Here is a 19,209-nt window from a genome sequence, read left to right as displayed (position 1 = left end):
GATAGGAGCGTGTTGGCTCCTTTCTTCAATTCTGAAAGTGCCCCGGGGGCACTATAGTCAGGGCGATCCTCGCGCTAAAGGCACAATGTGGACACTTTAAAAACAGCGCACTTTAGGAAAGCGTGAGGGCTCATTTCTAAGCCCCGGCTGCGGCGGTGATCCGGGAAAAAGAGAGCGCTTACAAAGCAGCAGTGATTCCTGCAGACAAAGAAGGTGCCTCGAAGTGCACCTGGGCATCAAAGGGTGCTCTCTCAGCGCTAAGAATTACGCTGAAGAGATAGTTGCAGGGGTCAGGGGCCACAGCACCCTGCCCCTGGGAACCAACAGAAACAGGAAGAAGCAAAGGGCTGGTGAGCCCAGCTACATGCCAGCACAAGGGGTGCAGAGGATGGCAGTTCCTTCTAGTGACCAGGCAGGTCACAGGTCAGCACAGCAGCAGCAGTCCAAGGTGGTTTCCTGGTGAGTCCATTCATCAGTGTTCTGTGTCCAGTTTCATGTCCCAAGAGTGTTCAAATTGTGGGGAAAATTCACTGTACTTATACAGGGTTTACAGTGTGTCTCACAATGGTAGGGAGAGGAGATTCCAGCCAGTTATAACTGGTCCTGGGAATGCCCCTGTCGAAGTAAGCCTCAGCAAGGCCTACTAGTGCAAGGGGTTCGCCCTTCTCTGCACAAAGTCTTCAGACCATATAGGAAGAAGTTGGCACACAAACTGAAATAAAAGACAACGTTTATTCAACCTCATGAGGTGGTACTACAGTTCAAACAGCACCCTTCGGTAATGTTTGAAGTAGCACACTGAACTAAGAGAGCATGTCCTTTTATACCCACGCAGGGGATAAAAGAAGATGGTACAATTATAGAAGCAAGACTCACATACATATAAGGTCATATGGAAATGCACAGTCGACAGGCAGGAGGGGCTAACAGTTTTCAAGGGCTAGTTGACACATTACTGTCTGTTACTGATTACTAACAGCTGCAGATCTTACTGGGCATGTGCGAAAATGGGAGATGCTAAATATAACTTGTCACTAGACAAATTTTCAAGAGTAGTTAACAGAAAGGTAGGACAGAGCACATGGCGAGCATATGGCAGAGAAAATGGCTGCCAAGAATACAAAATGGATTCTGCGAAATGTTCACAATAGTTGCCAAATACAAAATGTCTTCTGCTAATGCTTAATCTAATCGCTACTGACTTACAACAGATGACCCTTTCAGCATTAGCTGAAGACATTCGTCTTTCTGCGATAATCTAAATATTCATCTTGTATATTTATGCTCATTATTTCAGCTATTTCCTTATCTAACATGTGTTGTGGTTTCATTTCTGTAATATTTCTTTTGGTAGGCATACAAGCAGTAATAGACATGGAGCAGAACATTGGGCCACACTAAATACAGGTACAGCATGTGAAAAATATTGCAATCATTACACACAGGATAGTCAGTAGTTTCCAGCCCCAAGCGGAAACAAGAGCCCAAAACCATCCAGAAAAAGTCCAAGTACCAGTATCTGTGTGGATTTCTGAAGTAATTTTATGCAATTTAGATATTGCATCATATACTGAAGGTGAGTGATCTGGAATGAAAACGCAGCAACTACTACCGATTATGCGACATGCACCACCTCGATCAGCTAATATCACATCTAGTACCATACGATTTTGGAGCGCTACAATCCTCGCAATTTGGAGCTGCTCGGTAATATTCCCAAGTGCCAGAGCTGCCTGATTGGTAACAGCTTCCACAACCCTAGTCAATCGTCTCACTTTTCTTACTGTTTAACGCAGCACCCACAAAGGAGAACAACCCTAAATTAAAATCAACATATTGTTGCAGGCTAGAGTCCGTTTGGTCTATCTCATTTGTACTTATTGTCCTTTTATATCTATTTTTAATGATGTCATTGAACAGTTTAAAATCTCGTGATATGATGCAGGGGCCAAAAACACAGGGGGTAATAGAAAAGATACATAACATACACCTGACCACCAAACAGGTAGTTGGTAATATCCATAGTTACCACAAACAAAATAGGTATTATGTGAAGCTGTAAAACTACTATTATTTACACCCTCAATAGTTAAAATCAAGGTACAATCGCTTGTCCCCACTGGAATTCGCCAAATGCTACGTATACATAAATCTGCTTTTGTTTTTGTAACAGAAATCACAAATTGTTCTTTCTTGTCAGAGTCTCTTATATTTGTGAAGACATATGGTATTGAAACATTGTCCGGTTGATACTCTTCCCATTCCCATTTAGTTCCTTTGGCTTGGGGATACCCATCTTTGTCTTGGTAGCATATGTTATTAAGGCGAAAAAGAAGTCCGCCCTCTGTATGTTTTTCAGATGCAAACAAAAGCGTATACCAAGGTTGACAAGAACCATTGTGTGAAAAAGAAAGAGGAATGAAAGGTGTTCCTCCTTTCTTTTGATGCGCAGGTATCATTCCACATACCCAACAGTTAGTAGTATTTGTAGCATTATGAGTATGATGCAACATCTGAATGAAAGTATTATTGAAGTACGATTGACGGTGCTTCTGCTCCTGATAGGGAAGCGTAAAGTAATAGTGATCCTCTGGTACTGGAGTAGTGGCAAAAAAAACCTCACGAGCAGGAACCTTCTTTTCAACAAACCAGGTGATTATTGCTATAACCACCAAAACAACAACAAACCCGATAGTACTAATGATCAGTTTGTTATTCATTTGAGGAACAGTGATAATCGACCCTTTCAAAAATTAATTAAAAACAATCGTTGGAGCTCTTATCCCTGGGCAGCCACTGATTTCTTCGCCACGGGCCAAGACGGGTGTCACTACTCTAATGCATGGCTGTTCCCCCCCCTTGCCACATTGGCTCTCTGTTTCACTAACCCAGGGAGGTAGCTCAACCAGTTTTCTCCAGCACTATGGGGTCTTTCCTCGATCTCAAATGATCTTGCGACCCTCCAGAAATCGTATGGTCCGGGAAGAACTCCGCAGATTCATCAGGTGATATAGCACGGCCTTTCTCCATAGTCATAATCTCTCGATGATTGGTCAGCACAGCAGGTTCCACCAAGGTAGGTCGCACTCTCTTGCAGTGAGAACTATGGACTCAATTCTTTCGGTTCGTCACTCGATCTGCTGTGCTTGTCACAAGGAGCACCCGCTCTAAGCCTCGCCACCTTGGTTCCAAGCTGCTTGATCTTTCAAAGGACTTAATCATCACCTGGTCACCAGGTCGGAGTTCATGGCCTTCAACTGTAGATCTGTCAGGAAGTGCTTTTCGAACCTGTTCCGAAGATGGAAGCTTGCACCCCGCCGGTCTGAGATGTCCGTGCAACTACATCCACGGCCCTTTTCTCCTCTTGCAAACAGACTGCCACAACACATAATTTCACCAAACGCCTGATTGCATCAGCCACCTGGGAGAAAACAAAAAGACCATCACGCATTTGCTTATGATCAGCTGCTACATCATCGGGCTCTAACTCATCAGAATATTTACGAAATAGTTCAATAACTTCTGTGCCAAATGCCTCAGTAAAATATAGCTGCTCCTTTTCCGTCCACCCCTTCATGTTGTCTAAAAGTTCAGAAGCAGAGACAACGCTACAAATTGTTTTACGAGCAATAGATCTAAGCTCAGGCGCACGGTCAGCAGGCAACATAGAGCGACTGTCTCGTATCTTCTGTTGCTCCGAACCAGAGACCTCAGCTAACTCATGAGGGGCAGAAGGAACGCCATACAGAGGTGGAGGGCGATCTAGTAACAAAAAAATCATCATGTGGTATTAAGGATAGGATAGAGAGGTTGCCTAACAGTCTATTGGCCAGTTACCTGTAATTTACATTCTTTCTCTTCTAGCTCCTTTAAGTCATTTCTTTCTTTCTTTCTCATTTCCAATGTTTTCACATATACATTCTTCCGCTGCTCTTTCTCAAGCAAGGCTTGCTCACGCTTCACTTGTCCACACACTTCTTTCTCCCACATTCGTACACAGTCAAACATATCTTGCCTAGATCTTCGCTTACACATACATTGTTCCACATACTCAATCTTTCGCAAATCCAATGACCCATGCATAGGCCAACGTAACTCAGGATCCGCACAAGTGTATTTATTCCATAATGTGCTGTACATTATAGAAGAAAGACCATGTTTAACATACATATCTCTACTGGGCGTCCCCTCTGGGGGTGCCGGTTGCGATTCTTCCAGTCTCAAATTGGTACCATTACAAAAGCAACACATCCTACGAAGTGCGCTAAAAACAGGCATGCCAAAAATAGTGCAGAATATGTAATATTATAATCAAAGTAGCACTTAAGATTCCGTTCAAATCAAAGTTAAATTGGAGAAAATTCTCCTCATTACCTGCCTATATAAATTGCAATTTATATATCAATTCAAAGGACACAAATTGATTAGTCACCCAAAACACGAGAGCCACAGTAAGTGGTGCTAAACTTCATTTCCAAACAAAGGCATCAAAAACCAAAGCAAGTGCTGTAAAACGGTTCTTACCAATCACAGGGCATCCAGGTTCCAACTGCCAAGTTCTAAAATCGACCATATGGTCACTGCATGAAGAATGAACAAAAAGGATCTCAGTCGAGGACCGGCGCCACCTGGATGGTCAAATCAGAAAGAAGGGAAAAACGCTGTGGTTGCCAAGACTCGGGTCTCCTCAGGCATTGATCGTCCGCAGCGAGATCCCAATCCTTCGTCGCGACCAATCCGTCGGGCTTCCGAGTCGCCGATAAATCCCTGTTTGGGCGCCAATTTGTCGAAGTAAGCCTCAGCAAGGCCTACTAGTGCAAGGGGTTCCTCCTTCTCTGCACACAGTCCTCAGACCATATAGGAAGAAGTTGGCACAGAAACTGAAATAAAAGACAAAGGGGCATTTTTATACTCCGGAATTGCGTCGTTTTTTTTTACACAATTTCGACGCAAAACTAACTCCATATTTATACATTGCCGTTAGACGCGTCTAGCGCCAAAGTCCATGGAGTTAGCGTCATTTTTTAGCGTGGACACCTACTTTGCGTTAATTATATGCAAGGTAGGCGTTCCCGTCTAAAAAATCGACTCCGAGGCATGTGCGTCGGATTTATACTCCCGGGCAAAATTCACGCCCGGGAGTGGGCGGGTCAAAAAAAATTACGTACGGCCGCTTTTGCGCCGTTTTTTATCGCCTGCAAAAGGCAGGCGTTAAGGGACCTGTGGGCTCTGAAGGAGCCCAGAGGTGCCCTCCCATGCCCCCAGGGACACCCCCTGTCACCCTTGCCCACCCCAGGAGGACACCCAAGGCTGGAGGGACCCATCCCAGGGACATTAAGGTAAGTTCAGGTAAGTTTTTTATTTTTTATTTTTTTGTGGCATAGGGGGGCCTGATTTGTGCCCCCCTACATGCCACTATGCCCAATGACCATGCCCAGGGGACAGAAGTCCCCTGGGCATGGCCATTGGGCAAGGGGGCATGACTCCTGTCTTTGCTAAGACAGAAGTCATTTCTATGGGGGTTGGGAGTCGTAAAAAATGGCGCAAATCGGGTTGAGGCGAAAAAATTGCCTCAACCTGACTTGCCCCATTTCTTGACGCCCAAGCCCCATATCCCCCTACGCCGACGCTGCCTGGTGTACGTCGTTTTTTTTAACGCACACCAGACGGCGACGGCGGCTAACGTCATTCAATAAATACGGCGCCCGCATGGCGCTTCAGAATGGCGTTAGCCGGCGCTAATTTTTTTTACGCAAAACTGCGTTGGCGTAGTTTTGCGTCAAAAAGTATAAATATGGCCCAAAGTTTATTAAACCTCATGAGGTGGTACTACAGTTCAAACAGCACCCTTTGGTAATGTTTGAAGTAGCACACTGAACTAAGAGAGCATGGTCCTTTTATACCCACGCAGGGGCTGAAAGAAGGTGGCACAATTATATAAGAAGACTAACATACATATAAGGTCATATGGAAATGCACAGTTGACAGGTAGGAGGGGCTAACAGTTTTCAAGGACCAGTTGACACATTACTGTCTGTTACTGATTACTAACAGCTGCAGATCTTACTGGGCATGTGCAAAAGTGGGAGATGCTAAATATAACTTGTCACTAGACAGATTTTCAAGAGTAGTTAACAGAAAGGTAGGACAGAGCACATGGCGAGCACATGGCAGAGAAAATGGCTGCCAAGAATACAAAATGGATTCCGCGAAATGTTCACAATAGTTGCCAAATACAAAATGTCTTCTGCTAATGCTTAATCTAATCGCTACTGACTTACAACACCCCCCCTCTCCTTTCAGCACAGGCTCCAATCATCAGTGGGGGTTAAGGACCCTATTGTGTGAGGCCAGGGCACATCCTTTACAAATGCAGGTGTGCCCTGCCTCTCCCTTCTCTCAGCCCAGAAAGGCTTTACAATATGTAGAAGCACCTCTGTGTCACCTCCACCCTCCCTGTGTTCAGGCTGTCTGAGAAGTATGCACAAAGCCCCAACTGTCAGTCTGCCCAGACGTGGATTGGAGGCAAGCTGCAAAACACCAAAGTCATAAGCACAGATAAATGCGCACTTTCTAGAAGTGGCATTTCTGTGATAGTAATAAAGAATACACCTACACCATTAAGCCGCATTTCTCACCACTATCACAACCATACCAAACATGCCTACGCTACTCCTCATAAATCAGACAAAACCCCTTACACATAAGGCAGGGCATTTCCAATGCAATCCTTTGAATAGACAGCACTCATAGCAGTGAGACACCAAGTTAGGCTGTTTGTCACTACCAGGACAGGCCACTCACCATGGCACATGTCCTGCCTTCTACATACATGGCACCCTGCCCAAAGGGCTAGCTAGGGCGTACCTTAGGGGTGACTTACATGTAGTAAAAGGGGAGTTCTGGGCCTGGCAAGTAAATTTAGATGCCAGGTCCCTCAGGCAGGAAACTGCGCACACAGGCCCTGCTCTAGTAGGCCTTAGATAGGTTTGACAGGCTGCTTCAGTGGGTGGCGCAAGCCACGATGCAAGCCCACTAGTAGCATCTAATTTATAGGCCCTGGTATAGGGATACCACTTTACAAGGGACTTATAGGTAAATTAAATATGCCAATTAGGTATAATCCAATCAGACCAATTTTGTAAGGGAGAGCACATGCACTTTAGCACTGGTTAGCAGTGAAAAAGTGCTCAGAGTCAAAACGTCAGCCAACAAAGTTCGGAAAAATAAGGAGGCAAAAAGCAAAAAGTCTGGGGAATGACCCTGTAAAAGGGCCAGGTCCAATGACCCCCTACCAGCCCAAAGCCAGGGGAGAACATTCAATACCTTGATGGGCTTCCCTGCTTAGGGCGATAGAACCAGGACCCTGGCCCGCAACTGCAGGGGCATGATCCAGTTCTATGCCAATCTGAATCCAGTTGAATTCCTCTGTCTATGCTCCCAAGACAATCTAAGCTAACCCATGGACGTGACCTAGTTGTCTGTGGCCAGAGCCAGGTCCCAGGCCAGACCGGGGCCCCTGGTCTCTGAAACCTCTCAGAGTGGTGGACGGGAGCCCCAGGTGCATAGCGTCCTGTTTCCACTCTCCTTCCCACCAGTTCAGGAGTTACCCCCTGCCACTGGTCTTCTAGCCTAGGGACTGGTCTCATAGCCTGAGTAGGGTCCAGGGGAGAGTCTCTCCTCCTGCCCCTCCATCTAGGGTTCTGCCTCCTCCGAGGAGGAGTTGTACCCCCAGACACCCAGAACTGCCAGGGCGCTGGTTACAGTCGTCCTGGTCAGCTCACCCACCAGTTCAGAGGAGCCCCACTGTAACTGGTCTTCCAACCCAGGGTCCTTCCCCTCTGGCTGGGCAGGGGTCAGGAAAGAGCCTTTCCTCCTCCTGCCCCTCCTTCTAGAGTTCCGCACCCTCCCATCAGGAGTGATACCCCCAGAAGTAATGGTAGAGAGACTGGGGACAGCCTTCTCCACCTCCAGGTCAAGGGAGCTACCCTGGACCTGGTTTTCCAACCTAGGGACGGTACCCTTGGGCTGGTCATGAGTTAGGGGAGCGTCCTCCCTCAAACGTTCCCTTACAGGAACTGAATCCCTAGGGCATGCATCTTCCAACCTAGGGACGTTACCCTTTTGCTAGACAGGAGAAGGGGGAGTGCCCTCCCGCGAACCCTCCCTTGTAGGAACTGAATCCCTAGGGAATGCATCAGTAGAGATGCTGGTTACAGCAGTCTCTACTCCCAGATCTAGGGGGTTGCCCATGATCTGGTCTTCCGACCTAGGGACGATACCCTTTTGCTGGACAGGAGTCAGGCGAGTGCCCTCCCGCAGACCCTCCCTTACAGAAACTGAATCCCTAGGGAATGCATCAGTAGGGATGCTGGTTACAGCAGTCTCTACCCCCAGATCTAGGGGGTTGCCCATGATATGGTCTTCCAACCTAGGGACGATAACCTTGGGCTGGACAAGAGTCAGGGGAGTGCCCTCCCTCAAACCCTCAAAAGGAAGCGTCCCCACCCCCTTCTGTGGGGTGGTGCTGCTGATCTCCAGAGTTGGAGCAACCCTGTTCCCAGGTGTCCCACCTTCTCCTTCAGACTCTAGGGAATCTCTTTTAGAGGATCAGCCTTTGGTAACGACTACCCTCCCGCCTTGGGGCCCCTTTCGGGTACCTTCCAAGACCTGTGGAGGAGGACAGGTCCCTGTGGATCCTACACTCTCCCCGCTCTGAACGTTGTCGGGTCGGTCAAATTCTCGGCTTGGTGCACCCAGAAGGAGCCCTCTAAGACATACGTAAGAGGATAGGTCCTTAACAATCCTATTTCCTCCCCGCTGAAAACTTGGCCTGAAGTACCCACAACCTCCCCCACCCCTTCCAGGGGTGAACCTAAGACGGCCTTTGTTGTCTGACCACTTCCCCTGGCACTAAGCCAGAGGTCAGCCTCCTTTGCAAATTCCCTGGGGGCAGAGAACTCACAGTGTGACAGGTGTTGGCGTAGCTCTGAAAAACAGCAACGGAACATGTGCTCCCTTAGAATGACACTAAACAGCCCTTCATAAGTGGTTGCTCTGATACCCTCCACCCATCCTGCTAGTGCTTTGCAACAAGTCCCCATGAAATCCTCCCAAGACTGGTGAGACCGCTTCTTGCTGCCTCTGAACCTCAACCTGTAGTCTTCAGGGGTGAGACCATACTTTTCTATCAGGGCCTTTATGATGTGGGGATACCCCTGCCTGTCACTCCCTTCTGGCGCTAGTAGGACATCCCTTTCCACCTCAGGAATATAGTTCTCTAGGACAGTTCCCCAATCTCTCTCGGGAATCCTGCACACTAGTAGAGCTTCCTCATACTTCCTAAGCCACTGACGTATGCCATCCCCCTCCTTGAACCCAAGTACCAAATCTGTGGGTAGGTAAGGATTATGCCTAACACTACAAATGCTGCCACCACTGAACTCCACCTGCAGTACTGGTGAGTCCAGATTTGTAAGACTGGGCCCTAGAGCGAGCCTTTCTCCGGCAAAGGCCCTTTCAGCCTCTGCCATCCTCTCCTGGACTAAGGCTTTTTCAACCTCAGCCTGTCTCTCTTCTACAGCCAGCCTGGCTAGCTGTAGCTTCAGGTCCCTCTCTTCCGGCCTATCTCTGAGCTCCTCAGGTGACAGGGAATGGGAGGTGGCGCTGCTGCTAGACAAGGACCCAGTAAGGGACTCCCTATCTATGGGGTCCCTTCTCTCTACTGGCGCCCCTGGCCAGTCATCTTCTCCCTCAGTGTCTAACTCCTCGGGGTCACTATCCCCCTGGGGTGTGGACTGGGGACCCTCCTCCTCAGAGTCCTCACTACTTTTGTGGGTCTCTCTAGGGTCTCCCTCAGAACCATCCCTCTCTTGGGCCTCTTTTTGTGCTATGTAGTCGGCCTCTTCAAAATTGAACAGGGCTCTTCTGAGGATCCCTATATGGGCTTCAGCCTCTATAAAAGGTATACCTCTCTCCCTGCAGAATCCCCTTAACTCTTCTATAGTGTAAAACAACATATAATCCATGTCAAAGGTGGACTCCATTTTGTTAAGAGCACAACACTAGCATAAACACAAGAGTCCAAAGTGTGAGTATACAACACAGGAGTAAAAATAAAAATGACTAGCTTGAGAGAACAGGAGAATAATTTAAAAAAAAAGAGAATTAAAACATGTAATGGTCTAAGTGCAATTTGTGGTGCAAAAATGAGTCACAAGGCACTGTGCAAGCGCAAGTTCTATCCCACCGCTGCCACCAATGTTAGAAATGGGGTTTCTGGTTGGCTAGGGTATGCACCTCAGCCAGGCAGAACCTACCCACTCTAATCAGGGCAAGGGAGTTACATGTCCAAGATAACCCCTGCTCACCCCCTTGGTAGCTTAGCACGAGCAGTCAGGCCTATCCCAGAGGCAATGTGTAAAGCGTTTGCACAACACACACAACACACACGATGCAAAATACACACCACAAAGTAAACACAACACTGAGATATGTAAAAATAATCTGTATTGCACAAAACATAATTAGACCAACATTACACGTAAGTAATACCCTGCTCCTTAGCAGTTGTCAGATCGTTACACAGGTTACGAATACTCTGTAAGAATATGCAGTCGTCACATTAGAACACGTAAGTACTCAGGATTCTGCAACATAAGCAGTAGTCAGGAATTACAATAAGAATTATATGCACTTGTCATGAACAGTTCCTAAATACCAATAAGAGGAACTTTAGAGAATATCTCACAAGTCGTACAGATACATATCAGCTAGGCATGCCCATAAAAGGAACATCAGCACATATATGTAGTGGTAGAAAACGGGTAGGAAATCTAAAAACCTCCAAAAGTCTATACTAGGCTCCTGGAGCCCATATTCCATAAAAAGTACCTGATTTCCGTAGTAGAGGCATTCCCAGTGCCTAGAAGATGGCCAATAGGGCCCCCGGCGCTCCTATGCGCAAAACAGGGGCCTCTGAGATCTCTTGGGAGAGAGGGGCAGTCTGCTCCCTCTCTATAGTGGAAAGAACGGGCCCCTACGGGGACCCGGGATCCTGGTGGGGCCCCCCTGGCCTCTAATGACCCTCTCCGAAGGGGGGGGCCAAAGCGCCAAAGATTCGAGCAGTAGGGGCGATCGCACACCTAGCGCAGTGACCGGGGGAAAGGGAACTCCCTTTCTTCCCCGCGTCCTGCTTGGAGGGAGGCAGCCGCCCTTGTCCGCAGTGCGGCTGCCTACAAAGGTAGTGAAGGAAGCAGGGGCCTCCATTGAGGCTCCTTACCGCTTCCGAATGCGGCCGCACCCGGTCCGGTGCACGAGCCACTCTGCTGCCTTCCCTCGTCCGCGAGGGAGGCAACATAGATATTGGTGATGCTGTGTGCCTCGGGGGCACTCCGAAAAGCGCGCGTCACCCGGGCACACGATAGGAGTGGGCTGGCTGCTTTCTTCACTTCTGAAAGTGCCCCGGGGGTACTAGAGTCAGCGCAATCCTCAAGCTAAAGACACAATTTAGTGCCCAGGTCACGGCGGTGATTTTTGGGGCACTTTAAAAAGAGCGCACTTTAGGAAAGCACGAGGGCTCGTTTGTAAGGCCGGGCTGCGGCGGTGATCCGGGCAAAAGAGAGCACTTACAAAGCGCAAGGGCACTTCCCCAAGCCCGGGCTGCGGCGGTGATTCCTGCAGACAAAGAAGGTGCCTCATAGTGAACCTGGGCATCAATGGGCGCCCTCTCTCAGCGCTAAGAATTATGTTGAAGGGATTGTTGCAGGGGCCAGGGGCCACAGCACCCTGCCCTTGGGAACCAACAGAAACAGGAAGAAGCAAAGGGCTGGTGGGCCCAGCTACAGGCCAGCACAAGGGGTGCAGAGAATGGCAGTTCCTTGTAGTGACCAGGCAGGTCACAGGTCAGCACAGCAGCAGCAGTCCAAGGTGGTTTCCTGGTGAGTCCATTCATCAGTGTTCTGTGTCCAGTTTCATGTCCCAAGAGTGTTCAAATTGTGGGGAAATGCCCCTGTACTTATACTGGGTTTACAGTGTGTCTCACAATGGTAGGGAGAGGAGGTTCCAGACAGTTACAACTGGTTGTGGGAGTGCCCCCTCTCTCCTTTCAGCACAGGCTCCAAACATCAGTGGGGGTTAACGACCCTATTGTGTGAGGCCAGGGCACAGCCTTTACAAATGCAGGTGTGCCCTCCCTCTCCCTTCTCTCAGCTCAGGAAGGCTTTACAATATGTAGATGCACCTCTGTGTCACCTCCAACCTCCCTGTGTTCAGGGTGTCTGAGAAGTATGCCAAAGCCCCAACTGTCAGTCTGCCCAGACGTGGATTGGAGGCAAGCTGCAAAACACCAAAGTCATAAGCACAGATAAATGCGCACTTTCTAGAAGTGCCATTTCTGTGATAGTAATTAAAATACACCTACACCAGTAAGCAGCATTTCTCACCACTATCACAACCATACCAAACATGACTACGCTACCCCTCATAAATCAGACAATACCCCTTACACATAAGGCAGGGCATTTCCAATGCAATCCTATGAGGAGGCAGCACTCACAGCAGTGAGACACCAAGTTAGGCTGTTTGTCACTATCAGGACAGGCCACTCACCATGGCACGTGTCCTGCCTTCTACATACATGGCACCCTGCCCAAAGGGCTAGCTAGGGCGTACCTTAGGGGTGACTTACATGTAGTAAAAGGGGAGTTCTGGGCATGGCAAGTAAATTTAGATGCCAGGTCCCTGTGGCAGGAAACTGCGCACACAGGCCCTGCTATAGCAGGCTTTAGATAGGTTTGACAGGCTACTTCAGGGGGTGGCGCAAGCAGCGCTGCAGGCCCACTAGTAGCATTTAATTTACAGGCCCTGGGTATAGGGAAACCACTTTACAAGGGAGTTATAGGTAAATTAAATATGCCAATTAGGTATAATCCAATCAGACCAATTTTGTAAGGGAGAGCACATGCACTTTAGCACTGGTTAGCAGTGAAAAAGTGCTCAGAGTCAAAACGTCAGCCAACAAAGTTCAGAAAAATAAGGAGGCAAGAAGCGAAAAGTCTGGGGAATGACCCTGTAAAATGGCCAGGTCCAACAATATTTTACCAAGTGGATTGATGTGTGCCCAGTACACAATGGAAAACCATTGCAAGGTACAGCTCAGATTTTTAGCTCCTGGTAGCTTGGGTCTTGGAGAACCTACAAGCCCTACATATCAATGCAACAAGAAAGGTCCAGTGGATGTAACGGTATATTGCTTTTGAAATTCTGCCATACTTAAAAAAAGTTACAGATGACAACTTAGACACAAATGGCTGTTTTTGTAACTCGATTTCAATATTTTTTTAATTTCAAATGTAACTTTCCATAGGGAAACCTTGAACGATCTACACAAATGACCCCTTACTGGATTTAAAATGTTGTCTCCTTTACAGAAATGTATAGCTCTCCAGGATCCACCACTGGTTTTATACCCATTTCTGTCACTAACTGAAATGAGGTTGTAAGCACAAGAAATAGATAAAATGGTATGTCCCAGTAAAGTGCCAAACCTGTGTTGAAAAAATTGATTTTCTGAATCTAGTCTGCCTGTTCCTGAAAGCTGGGAAGATAGTGAATTTAGCACAGCAAACACTTTGTCGATGGCATTAGCAGGTAAAAAAAACCTTTAGCTGTATTTTGGCTAATTTTGTGGTCCCCTCCAGGGGAATACAAAAGCCCTGGGTTACTTTAGAATCCCCAGGATGTTTGAAAAAAAGGATGCACATTTAGCATGGATAGCTTATATGGACAAATGTTATGGGGACCTAAGCGCAAACCACCTCAAATAGCCAAAAAAGGCTTAGCACAGGAGGTGGAAAAAGGCTTAGCAGTGATGGGGTTAATGAGTCCTGAAACCAATAATCACCTTACCCCACCTATTGTAGATGCAACATCACAACAGAAGTGGGTGTAATTATAAATAAGGCAGGCCTACTTGCTTTGTTAGTGGGCCACCACATTAGTAAAAGCACCCATGTTATTTTACTACCATTAAAATCAAAGCAACAGTAACTGTATTTAGATGCAGTTAAAATAATCATAAACATTGTATTGTTCATCACCAGAAGTATCAATGAAACTTCTTAAATTCAAAAGCTTCTCCCTTTTACTAAATGTAGACTGCAACTGCAGTAGTAGAACACACTAATAGGGGTCCCCTCACTCTGGATCCTAAGATCAAAAGCTCCAGCTCTAGGAATGCTTTAGAACAATGGTAAGCCTTGCCTGGGGTCAGAGTTAGAAGGCCTCCAGAGATGTAGGGTTATTTTAAGTAAAATATTCTGGGGACGGCTGCTGCACTTCCTGCAGCCCTCAAACACTCTCCATTCAATGTTGAACACTCTCTATTCATTGTGGGCACTACCGAAACCACTAGGTAACATTTTAGGGCCAAAGTGAGGCATTATTGGGCACTCCTAGGCTGGAGTAGTGCATATTTAATTAATAAGATGGCCATGTTTTGCTTTTCCATGATTCCGCACTGCTGTCTTTTTCTTTTGAGCCCCTGTATGGGTGTTTGGGTGTATGGGTTTCCTTGTCCCAACCAGGGTTCCCACAGCTGCAGGAGTCATTGAGGGCCAAAGGGACCCCACAAGGCCACCACAGCATGCCGGCTCTTCCACTGGAGCCAGCAATATCATGCTGTGCTCCTGGTAGGCAGGGATAGCCATTTCACTTGGATCCTACCCATTGGGGAGAGAAAAGGCACATTCTCTTGCCTGTGAGGAGCATTAGCAAGGGGATACAAGGTCACTATGACCCTTCCCCCAAGACACAGGAAAGGTGGGCATAGTGCTCAGCCCAGGAATCACTCACAGTCCTTGGGGATACGGTCCCCAGGACCAGCTATTATTGTGTCAGCCCTTGGGTGATAGACCAGGTGGGAGCATAAAAATTAGCATTGGAAGGGGGCACCATGGATAGTATTTCTGCATTGACTCCCGGGCCCTGGCCCACCCCAAGAATAATTTGAGGGGAAATGCAGTTGACTGCTGTCCTCTCAGGTTTCATTTATCATCCCCTAGAGGTTAAAATTCACAGGCTCATTTCTCAGGCCCCATAGTGCTATTTTGAAGCTTTTTGACCTTCTGGCCTTAAAAGAGGGTGTTCTTCATGTTGGAGTGGACTTTCTGTCTCCCTCTATTAGACCTATTCTCTGCCTGGCTCTTCACACTCTTCATCTTGTTCCGCCCTGCCTGTTCATACCAAGACAGCAAAATACCCTCCCTGCTGCACTCACCAGGCCTCCGAGGCTCCAGGCTTCTTGAATTGCACCCATGGTTTAGCAGAGTCAGAGGCCAGTCCACAGAATAGCGAGGTGAACCATCCATGACCCCCAGTATGTCTCGTATAAAAATAAGCATACAAGGAATGGTGCCTCTGATTCTGGAGAAACCCATACTAGTCCTCGGGATCAGTTGGAGTCAGATTCCTTCAATTCATCCCTGTCATTCATCAAGTGGTTTTTCCTTTCATCTGGGCATCCTTTCTCCATTGTCACTCCCAGATCCAGGGTCCTATCAACTGTCTCTCTCTCTCTCTCTTACTCTTACTCTCTGACTCTCTCTCTCTCTCTCTCTCTCTCTCACTCTCTCTCTCTCTCTCTCTCTCTCTCTCTCTCTCTCTCTCTATCTCTCTCTCTCTGTAGGAGCTTTTAAGTGAGGTTGGAAAGCTCTAGAGGCCAAGCATCTCTAGCCAGTGCTAGGATGCCACATCATCCCTCAAACACTGTCCCAGAGCACAGCATTCCTGGACAAATTAATATAGAGACTCCAAATTGTCTGTGGAAAGAGCTCCCATGACAGCCTCAGCTCCGTCTATTCATGACTGAGCTGCCTCACCTCTCGCTCTAAAACCTCAAAGGTGAGTTCTTCCTGTGTTGCCTCTAGTGGCCTGGACCTCCTCTTATGTTCCAATCGGCCTGAGCTGTTCCTGCCAGCAAGCTGAATATTATAAGCAGATTTCACCCTCCCTTTCCCAGAAATGGTTTCAAGCAGTGTTATTTGCTATATTATGTGGGGAGGCATTTGATCCCTTCACTGGAGAGCACAGTAAAGAACTTGGCTAAGTAGAAAGAGACACAGGCCTGGAAATGGATTGTGAGATGAGCCAGTAAAATATTAACATTCTTAAAATACAATATAGAGTGTTGAAAATGTGTAAGGCACATGTTTTACCCCAAATTGCCAACTCGTTGGACATTGGAGCAAAACCTGTACTTTAGCCATTTTTCATCTTAATATGTGCATAGTGTAAGAACCAAAGTCCTACAGTAACCACTACAGACCAACATTATAAATGCCTACTTGCACTATAAGACCTACCTCAGGCCACTACCAATCACTGAAAAGTCCATTCTGTGATAGGCTACTTGTGCGCAAGCACCAGGCTATATCTAAAAGATGCAGTTCATTTCTGTGTTCTTCCCCTGTGCTGGTGCACAAATTGCTGTCTAGTGCCAAGGAGGGCACCCTTGCACCATGGTGCAAGGATGAGGATGATTGCTTTTGTGCAGGAAGGAAAACCTTCCTACGCAACTTTCCTGCACAAAAACAATCAAGAGAGGTATTTTCCTCTTAATATGTGTGCTCCATTCTGCAGCATACATAGAACGAGAAAACACAGGGAGAAATAAAGTTACTTCTCCCCGTTGCATCACTTCTACACCATCTCTAAGGTGGCCTAGGAATCTGACACATTCTCAGACTTGTAAATCTGGGAATCATTCAGATTCCTTAGCTTTCCATGGAATGCCCTTTCCAGGCAGTTTTAAGTGTGAGAGTGAGCCATATTTATAAGGCCATGAAAAGCCGTGCAAGGTAGCTTTGCGTAGCCTTTTAAAAATGGGCTGGCACACTGAGCCACCAGAGCATTAAAAAAAATTACACTTCTGTGGCACAGTGTGCCGATAGGGCCTCCTAAATTATTTAGACTTTGGCGAAAGGGGCTACTCCATCACATTATGATCCCATAATAGCCTATGGATTTAATAATATGGTGGCTGGGATATCTGACACATTTGTGACAGAGTAACCAATCCACCAAACTCTAAATAAGGCTCTTAATTTGAAATTTGAAATACTATTTTATAAAATAAAATATTTAGACACATTCCTTAACTCCTATTCATCCAAAACTACCAGAGTAACAAGGGACAACCCATCTGCACTAAAAATGAATCAGTACATTTTATAATAAGTTCATTAGTCATTTTTATTACAATTATACTTTTTTAATTTAATTAGATCAATTATATGTTAATTCGTCCTCACCCACCCTTGAAAGTACCATTTGAGTGTGATGAGTCAAATTGGCAGATGAAAATTATGTGTTATGTTATTTGTGACTTTAGTATTATGAAACAATACAAACTAATTTCACAATAGATTGCAGTAAAAAGAAATATTTAAAATCAACATTGACACTTGTAAATTCAATAAAAGCACATACAATGTATAATAATTCTATTCTATTAACAGTAAATGTTGTGTTTTGTATTTCCCTTATTCCCACTCACTTATGAGTATTTACTACCATGTTCCAACCACTCCTCCTTGTACCGCCCACATTTAGTACTAAAACCTTTACATACCTGTGGAGATCGGCAAATAAAAATGATAGCTGAGTCAGAGATCTCCTGTTGGTTGTTTGTGATTGGCATTTTGGAGTATGCAAAGTTATACTCCTTTACGTACTCCAAAAAGTCTATTGTGAATAGGCCCCTAAGAATTATTTACAGTAATCAGAAACAACATTTTTTCATGTTGTGAAAAATGTGCAAAAGCTATTAAAATGTAATCATGATAAATACGGTATGGAAAATTATTTATGTTTCATTATTATTTAAAATTATGTTAACATTATTACTTATTTATACATTAATATCTACATCTCTGGCTGCTAGAAGTACTACTGCACAAATATGCAGAAAGAATCCAAAAGTCCATATTGGGTACATCACACAAGAGAATACAAAGTATCATAAGTATGGTATCAAGAAGCCAGTGCATTCCAGTCCAATAAAAATGCAAAGGTTCTTCAAGATGAATCTTGAGTAAGTAAGTACCAATATCTACAGTATGTACTCTAAAAATCTGTCTTGATCGCCAAATGTCATATTGATGCAAGCATATAGTAGTACAGCAATGACACAAATCATGTGTAGATTATGACCAATGTCTCTATCACATGTATTCTAAACCTTCTAAAAATCTGTCTTGTTCTCCAAATGTCCTATTGGTATGTACATGCAGTCATATGGTAATGACACAATATATACACAGTTTAGTGTTGATTAAGTCATTGGGAAAACTGCATATATTTGGGGAGAGTCAGATTCTGATTGTAAGTCCAATTTAACAAACTTTACTGCAAGAGCAACAATGGGGGGGGGGAGGGGCTGGTGTAGGTTCACATTTACCATTCTAATTCCAGTCCAAAAACATTGGGGAAACTGGACAGATTTGAGGGGGTTCAAATTTACTCTTTCTGACCGGCAACCCACATATCTGGTGTGGGAGTATAGGAAACCTTACTCTCACAGGGTGGTCCCTGTGCCTTTTTAGGAAGATTTAGCATCTAAACCTCCGGTTGCTTGACTAATTCCCCCACCTTTGAATCAGATGATAGAAACACATGAAACACTATTAAATCCAGTCCAGAGTAAGAGGGCTACTAAGAGTATGGTAAAGGTGGTGATGCGCAAAGCATATAGAATAGGTAACTTACCTACCACTGTTTACTTTCTTCGAGGGATTGGCAGGCACGTTTCCTAGTCCTGGAAATAAAAAAGAAGAGAGCGATTAGATCTAGGGGCCTTGTTTCAAAGACTATACAAAAGGGCAAATAAAGTGGCAATATGCAGACAACTGCATATGTGGGGAGGAGGGAGGTCACATTTAGTATTATATCTCCAAATTAAGGGTCCAGGGCCTTTACATCCAGAAGTGGGTTAGATTTACTATTTACTATTCTAGCTCTAGTCAATAAACAGTGGGGTAAGTAGGGAGATATCAGTGTTAGGCCTTGATTACCACCTTGGCAGATGGGCTCCTCCATCACAAAAGTGACGGATACCCCATCCACCGTATTACAAGTTCCATTATATCTTATGGAACTTGTAAAACGGTGGGCGGGATATCCATCACATTTGTGACTGAGTAATCTTTCTGC

The sequence above is a fragment of the Pleurodeles waltl genome, chromosome 4_1 (assembly GCF_031143425.1).
Source record: "Pleurodeles waltl isolate 20211129_DDA chromosome 4_1, aPleWal1.hap1.20221129, whole genome shotgun sequence".
Classification (NCBI taxonomy): domain Eukaryota; kingdom Metazoa; phylum Chordata; class Amphibia; order Caudata; family Salamandridae; genus Pleurodeles; species Pleurodeles waltl.
This window is presented reverse-complemented; position numbering follows the sequence as displayed.